General features: G+C 40.7%; 1 long non-coding RNA gene across 1 annotated transcript; it reads right to left on the reverse strand.

The window, feature by feature from the left end:
• Nucleotides 1–4,826: 4,826 nt before the first annotated feature.
• On the reverse strand, nucleotides 4,827–8,246 carry LOC147240909 (uncharacterized). Its single transcript, XR_015111183.1, has 3 exons — nucleotides 8,090–8,246; nucleotides 7,542–7,635; nucleotides 4,827–5,025 (listed from the first exon to the last, which is right to left on the reverse strand). It is a non-coding gene; the product is annotated as an uncharacterized LOC147240909 (long non-coding RNA).
• Nucleotides 8,247–8,736: the final 490 nt, after the last annotated feature.

Raw genomic sequence — 8,736 nt, forward strand, 5'->3', positions numbered from 1 at the left:
ATTTTAGAGGAAAGCATGAAATAGAAGCCAGGTATTGCATGTGTTAGTTATAACTCGGTGGGGTAAAAGATTTCCACTTATATATATATGTAGTTAAGAGTCAAAAACAGAACTTGATGCTCATTGTAACTACATATTGGAGGTCTCTAGAAATGAATCACGGTTTCACCAAGTGTTTATGTAATGTTTTCTACAAGTTCCCAGAATGTAAATTTCATTTTAAGCCTCAGGATACATTTTTAGGGGGACGTCATGTAGCAAATGGTCTGGGCAGCCGGCACTCCACACTGGGAGCAAACCTGTGTGTCATGAACCTGCTGCACCATTAATGATCATTGTTAGTCTTTTCTTATGATCCCAGAAGAATTTAAGGAGTTTTGTCAAGTTCCTATGAGGTTAAATATTTGCTGAAACAAAATATTTGAACTGCGTCTTTCTGAGGATGTTTTGAGGACATTCAACGTCTCTAAAACATCCTTTGAACGTTGCTGGGAACATCTGAATTATTCTCCTGAAGATATCATCAGCTTGCAGATAACGCGAGCCAGTTTTGTGAGAACATTCCCTGCTAGCTGGGTATGAACATTAGATTATTGGCAGGTCATGTTTTTAAAGAGAAAAGGGGGATCCAAGACTACAGAGGCTCATTTTGATTAAGTGAGGTTTGAAAAAGTAGCCTGTGGTCAGTTCATACTGGTTAATTGAAGCAGTTATGGAGACAAGCCTTAAAAGCCCCTGTCCTCCTTGACACTGATGGCTGTCCCATAAGGGACCCTCAGGTCTTTTGATAGGGCACTCGCCGGCATCCTCTGGGGCTCTTTCACCCCCCACAATAAACAGGCAGCCCTTTGTCACCAAGAGTAGGGGGGTCTGGAGGGTTGCTCCTCATTATTATTTTCTAAAGTAATTATACCTTATTATCTGTGTTTACTTTAGTGGGGGAGCAAGTGTGCAGGTGTGGGCCGTTCAGCAGTGGGTTAGCAGCCTCACTGGTTCACGCACCCCTGAGTCTTTTTTATTTTTATTATTAACTCTCTCCCTCCATCTTTACTCTGAGGTTTTGGGGGGGTTTAGTAGTAGTATTGTAGCCCTGCCGCTAATTTCAGCCCAACAAAAGAAACGTGCAATTAGGGCTATTATAGTAGCAGCTGTGTGCTTCCTAGCTGTGCAGCGACAGCTTCTCCCTGGCTCAGCAGAGAGACCAGGCCCTGCAGCGGCAGCGATAGAGCTGGAGTGGTCACAGTAGCCTCCAGCGTCTGCAAAAAAGACAGGAAAATATAGCCTTGGAGGCTGGTGTGTTTCTTCAGTGTAGACACAGCAGGGACTCTCGCCCACAGGCTCGTGGGCCTGGAGAACAATGGATCTGCCATCTCCCAACATGAAGCGTTATGAAATAGACCTCGCCACAGTTCCATTGGCTGCTCTCTTGCATGAAGTCATGTGGTCTCAGAACTGCGTGGGCAGAGAAGGATTTGCAAAAAGAAAATGCTTTTTTTTTTTTTTTGGAAGAATCAGGGCTTTCACAAAGACAAAAAAAAAAAATCAGTTTACAGAATTGGTTGTACTCAGTTGTTTTTTTTTTTCCATTTAGGCTGATCCAGGAGAAAGGATTATTAGTTGAATTTCTGTGTGAAGATGTAACTGTGTTGCCACATGAACAAGAACAAAGAGCTACCATGGAATGTTTGAAATATTAAAAAAAAAACAACTCTGGGATGTCCAAATATTCAGCCAGCAGGTTGTCATTCGGGTCTTCCATCAGTCAATACAGTATCTACCAATTCACTGAGTTGAATCATGTGGGTCACAAAGAAACAACAAAAATGCTTTTGCAAAAATGAAAGACGCAATTACACAGGCTCAAAGAAAGAAAGTAGCGCAGAGAAACCTGGGGATGTGTGCGGGGTTGAATATTTAGGGCCCATCGAGGCCCTCAGAGCGCCAAACACAAGGGAACAATCTTACGCTCTCAGCACAAACAAAATGGTCACAGGTCCTCCTCTGTTTCTCTCACTTACTGATTATCTCACTTCACTGACTTCCCAACCCTTCGAATAATCATCTGGCCCTGGGCCCTTAGTTTCAAGGGCATAAAGAGCTCTGTATCCTGCATCTATGAGCCACTGGATGAACATGTGACCTGCCTGTATGTCCTGGAGTCAACAAAATATTTATTTCCATAATCGACAGGTGCAGTATATCAGTAGCAGCTGGACTGTCTTTCATTCACAATGTGAGCGGTGCACCCAGGAGAGCAGTGATGTGCAGTTGATTGGGATAATAGCTGCTAGTAAACAGGGATTTGGAGTTTTTTCAGGAGAGAGCAAGCCACTGTCAGCATGCTTACAGTTGCATTTGTTGCACCTACGCCAGCATTTGATAACTTTCGTAGTCCACAAACAGCAAATCCACATCACACAGAATTGGAAAAAAAAAACCTGGTTCTGCATCAACTAAATGGGTGCTATCTTTTTTTATTTATTTACTTTACACACATGCAATGATGTACCCAGGGGTGGTTCTGGAGGTTGGTGGGTGGGATGTTGAGCTTTGTCCTTCCTGTGGCCCCCCTCTAAATGTAAACTGCACAATAACAACAAGGACCTTGATGGGTGGCAGGTGAAGGAGCATCTGGGCCATCTGATGTAATCCTGTTCCCGTCGCCATGAGGAGTTGCACGTCTGTGTTTTCCTCCTCTGACGCATCACGTTTGACGTCATGAATGATTTCACCGTGCCAGACAGAAGTGCCCGGTGTTGTGAAAAAAAACACATCAGAGTTTAACATCTTGGAAAATTTATCTTTGCAATCTTTGGTGGGTGTAGTAAAAGCAGCATGGAGAACAGTGACAGGGATGTTGTTATGTTGTTGTTTAATTTTTTTCCCCTAGATGAGTTGAATTTGTGGCAAGAATTCACCAAACCTCCCGGCAGAGTCGACGAGCTTTCAGTGCCTCTCTAGCGCTGAAAGTGGGGCCGTGACTTTTACCAGTGCGTCTGAGACAGGAGGCACCAGAAACCGCGCACTAATTAGCGTTCACCCAGATTTTCTGTTCCCATTAAATGTATGTCTAGCATTGTCCCTGCATACTGTAATATGAAGTTACTGTAACACTGTTAATGCACAAATACTGATACTGAAATGCCAATCACGGTACTTCATGTCATGTTTTGTGTGCCAATAGCACACACTGCTCCAAAAGATGTTTTACCCAACATCTGTCTACTCTGATCTGGTTTGAATGTACCCCTGAGACTCACACCTGGATTTCATTTCTCACGCTGCATAACAAAGGTCACACGACATTGGGTTCCGTGGTGTCAATCAATTACAAACCCGAGCGTTTTGGAAAATAATTTAACAAAAGTTGTGAAAGATTTCAAAGAAACGCTCATGAATATTGCTTTTAAAGATGTTGTCAGTGCAAAAAAAATTGCTTACCGTTAGTTTTGTCCGCCTTTATGCGTGTCCTTAAAAGTTTCGTCGGTGCAGTAAAAATATTTTACTGCCTGTGAACACATGCGTTGGTAGGTCTAATATAAATCATATTTTCCATGATAGTGCCAAGTCTTTAATTTTTCCCCCCATATTTTATGCTACAGGCATATATTTCTGGAAAATTCTTAACATGACTCTTTACTTGGAAATGACTTGAGTTTTTTTTTTTTGCTTTAATAGAACTTAAATTGGACAAAGACTTTAAAAGATGATTTTCATTTTTTAGGAGTGAAAGTGCTAAAAATTGAATGTAAATGTAGTGCTTGAATAAACGTATATAAGTTACTTTCCAATCCTAAGAGAAGATGGATGATGTTTTCAGAACGAGAAGCCGCTCTTGCAGCCTCGGCCATACTGGCATCCATTTCACCTCATTAGGACCCTGGAACTGAAGAGCCGACAAAACACTGCGAGAAATGGTTTTGCAGGGGGAGTGTGGCAGGGATAAATTGGCCTCTGGTTCAGTACAAGAACCCCCGCTGTGCCAAGCGGAAGAGTAGGGCCTGGCTGGCAGTAGGGGCAGGCCCAGGCAAGGCAGGCTTCGAGGCCCCATGCTGAGACCCCCTCCCTACCTCTGACAAACACGGCAGTGGATAATCTCTCCTTCAGGGACTCAGCCCCGCGCTGTGGGGCTGAAAGGGAAGGGGGCTGTTATACAGCACAGTGCAGAGGAACTGCCTCTGTATGTGTGGAGTGTGCAACACAAACACACACTTGTTTGCATTGTGTGTATTTTTCTCTGCAGTTTGTGTAAAACCCCGCATCTCCATCACGCAAAGTCTCAAACACAAGCTTACATAAAAGTATGAATATCTCTGATTAATTCTTGCGCGTATCTGAAGTTGAGAAATATCTCGCTAAATTCTAAAACAAGTGTGTCACAGGGTTACAACAAGTCATCCATTACAGGTAGACTGTGTTGACTTGGCAGGTGTGCCTCAGAGATCAAGACCTGCAATTTACAGGCTTATTAGCCGAACCAAGAGTCATCTTTCATACAAAAATAAATAATTGCAAAGATGGATTTTAGCAGAACGCATCCAAGAATAAGAGCTGAAGCAGAACGACACGGCCAGGATTTCTGGAAATGGCCTTTCAGATACGGGGTGCATTTAGCCATACTGGATTGATCCAAGTGTAATTATTCAATTCTCATTACAACTTTTTGCGACGCACATATGATGGTGAAACAAATGCAACCCAGTTTATTCAAGATAGATAATTGGGACCGCAGTTAATATCAGATTGAAAAAGACTAAAAAAGGCAAAGGTATAGGAAATCAATAAATTCTACCATTTACAGTAATTAAAAACACACAAGAGGGTCGTTCTCTCCAAACACTTTACTTTCATCAATATTTCTTACCAAAAAAACACAAAAACAAACAAGAACCAAGTACAACCCTAAAATTTTCACCGTGAGGTTTGTGATCTGATAGTTATTTTCAAATAAGAATGTCCATATAAATGAAGCCTGTCAGCCACTATGATGTCTCCATCTTGTAACCGTGCTTCTCCAGCTCCGCTCTGCAAGGAGGACAAAAATAAATAAATAAATAAAATTTTGAAGGGGGAAAAAAAAATTGAAAAGTTCAAGTTAGATGATTACAGGTGGGTGGTCGGGGCATAAGCACCTGCTATTGATTGTGAGAACCATTAAGAGACGGGAGTGAGAGAATGTATAAATATTGCATAATGCGTGCAGCTATGGATGTGATGATTACATACGTTAGGCAGCCGTGCCCTTTAACAATAATGATATCTTTAAGAAACAATGTAATAGCATGCTCTAAATAAAACAACACCGTATTACTCGCCAAAGTGTGCTAAAGAAAAAAAAAAAAGCCCTTTTATTGATTATTCAATAAGTCGACGTGAAAGCGGAACAGTTAACTGATGTGTGACTCGTTACTCCATTAAATTTAAATAACTGACACACCCTAAGTGAAACTACTTGGGACGTTAAGATTAGGGTTTTAGGGATGTTTACGGCACACTCTCATAGAGGTGCAATGTGCGGCAGCCACATTGCGATTAACAGCAACCACACAAATGGAGCATCTGCACAAGACCCGCAAAATACGGCAAACTTTTAAAAAAAGGTAAAGGAAATATAAGTGTAGTTGCCAAATTGTATTACTATGAATCTTGATCGAATTTTTTTTTTTTTTAAATTCAAAATTATTCCTTCCAACAAGGAGTTTTGGTGTTGTGCACATCATTTTCTTCATAGGGGAACTATTATACGCTTTTCCTGTTCTGTACTCTCCGTAGTTCAAAACCATCCAGATATATAGAGTCAGGCCTTCCTCGGATGTTACCAGGACACATGATACTACTTGGCAACACCGATGCTACATAGTGTCAAAAGATACCACTGGTACTTTTTCACTGCATTCAAATCTGTAATGACATTTTCAGGTGTCAGGATCCATGTTAGGATGATCAACCATGCATTATAGACATGTGTGAGAGAGGGGGTGCTTCAGTTTTGGATATCAGATATTAAAGTCATGACTAGTAACATCTAGGGATGGGTATTGTCAGGATTTAATCAGTACCGAAATTGAAACATATTGCATGTTGATATCAATATTTATCAATACTCCTATACTACACTTTATAGTTTGGTGCAGTAAGACTTGACATGAAAACCTGTTATTTATAATTTTGTTTTCCGAAGGGTTATCAGGTAACTCGATGCCTTGTAAGGGTTCTATGAGAAACGAGCTATTCCTTTGACGCACTGCTAGGAATGGGTACGAATGTTTTAGAACACTGTTTAAATGTTTAAAAATATTACAAGAATTTTGTTACTACTCCCGACAATTTTTCTTACTGCTGTCGGTGCTGCAGTGCAGGTCAAGCTTTTGGGGCACGTTTAGTAACAGGCTATTTTTTTGGATTGAGGGCAGTATCTGTCACAAAGAGACACTTGTCTGCAAGAGAAACGTGCAGCGATGCCAACAGCAGCTTTGACATCATTCAGGTGGTTGCACAAATACTGATAGTGGCATCATTTATGAAGGAGATTATTGGTGCTTCAATACCAACACAATCACAAACTGGTACCAATCAACATTGGTCCTCAGTATCCATCCCTTGTAACAACTGAATTGCAGATCATTAATCCAGGTCATTCTATATATTCAAAACTGTAACTGTAGGTCTCTGAGACCATATCCCAACACACATGAATGATAATCGTTCTTAGGATTATTTATACTTGAAATGTTCATTGTGGCAATCTGAAATGTTCCATCAGACTACAAAGAACACATCCAGTTTGACTATTAAATGTTAAAATGGCCTTCTTCTAAGTATTTCTTAAATCTAGTTTTGACAAGTCAGATCTAGTTTGTATATGCAGTTAACTGTAAACGCATTTCTCATAGTAAAAATGTATTATTGACATCTTTAATTTGCAATCCGTCAAGTGATAATGGTTTTTCAAGGAGAAATGCTCCTATTGATATCAAGATATTTAATCACAGATTACAGTGTGGTTTAATTAAATATAAAACCTGTGTTTTTTTTTTACTTTTATTATCCAAATATCCTCATTTGATATTCATGTACAACAATGTCATACAAGGTTGACAGAAAATATGGAAAGGCACAAAGGGGCCTTCATACAATCTAGTCCCCCTGGGGGTTTATTCTAGCAATTTATGAAGAAGCAATACAACAAACAGGTCATCAACAAAGTAAAGACTTCTGGATATGCAAGAAAAGGCTATGGCCGTTTGATGCCAACTGATCATAATCATTCAGATCACCCAGATGTTAATAACCAATCCATTTAGTTTTGAATAATTTCAAGATAAATGGAGGCTTCTCTCAGACATTTGGACACAAAAAACAAATTAATCCAGGTGCTGTGTGTCTCATTTCCCATTCAGCACGCTTTTAGATGTCATTGTTACGTGCAAAATATTTGTCAAGTCGAACCATAATTTGACCTTGTGAGGTCATGAAAACATATCCTACAGTTAATTTAGAGAAACAAATCTAAAGAGTTGTGCTGTCTCTTATGAGAATACCTTAGTTGATTAGAGAAGTCATCCTCGACGTTGTCGTCATCCCAGTTGTCTTCCCAAACATGAGCATCTTCATCCTCATCCAGCCCAGTCCAATCTACCGTGTTAACAGTGGACCATCACCAAAACATGTCATTGTTACTCTCATACAGGTACAAAGGAGACAAACCGATGTCAAACACACCAGGTACTATGGCCGGTGAGGTCCCCTTACTAACTTGACATTATTTTGCCTACTTTAGCTTTTTGGCTAATGTTGAATTACAATAGCTTCTGTGGCTACTTGCAGACGTTAGCAAAGACATGAATGAAGAATGTCCATAAACCATACTGACTGGTATAACAAGAGACACCCAGATTCTTCAGTTAAACTGATTCATTGCGTCGTTTCACTTGTCGCGTAAAGCAGCAACCTCGCTAGCCAATGCTAACGCTAGCATAGCTAGGCTAGCTGAGTCACTGTTACAAACTGAGAATGGTCATACTGTAACGAACGAAGACGGTCCCTAATATAAGAAGCGGTCCGACTTAAATTCGTGTACATAGCTCACCTTCGGCTGGAAATTCTTCAAACTCGTCGTCCTCCTCCAGTAAACCCAGATCCACGGTCTGTTTCTTCTCTGACATGTTGGCCGTCTAGCTAGCTAGCGTTGTGTAGCTGTTTGTAACCGGATGAAAAAAAAAAAAACAGGGGGATTGTGGGACATTGAAGATGTTGACGCGGGTCGCGGTTGCGCCAACTGCGCAGGAAGACCGGCGGTGGTCAGGCAAACGGGGTAGACCATTTAACACGATGAGCTTTATATGCCAATGCGTTCACCTCCGAACTAAACAAGACACTACATCGAGGAACCCTTACTTACCGAGCCCAGCAAATCCTGCGCAACAGGCGCAATCATTTGATCTTTGATCACACGAGTCTGTTATGCTGTCTCGTATTGTATTACTTTTTTAACATAATTTATAGCTTTTTGCAGTAACTTTGGAGCAATAGTAATTTTGAATCGTATATGTATATTCTTATATTTCAAGTATGACTATTTCTTCTCTAGAAGTTACATATAGTAGCAGTTGTGTTATTTTCAGCGCCTGATGTTTTGTGCTGTTGTGGTATTTGTCTCAGCTGCAACAGCGCTATCTCCTTTTCAGGAACAATAAAGTAAAAATATCTATCAGTTGTGGACTTGCTAACGGTTAC

The sequence above is a fragment of the Aulostomus chinensis genome, chromosome 22 (assembly GCF_037954235.1).
Source record: "Aulostomus chinensis isolate RoL2024-O1b breed Wild chromosome 22, RoL_Achi_v1.0, whole genome shotgun sequence".
NCBI lineage: Eukaryota > Metazoa > Chordata > Actinopteri > Syngnathiformes > Aulostomidae > Aulostomus > Aulostomus chinensis.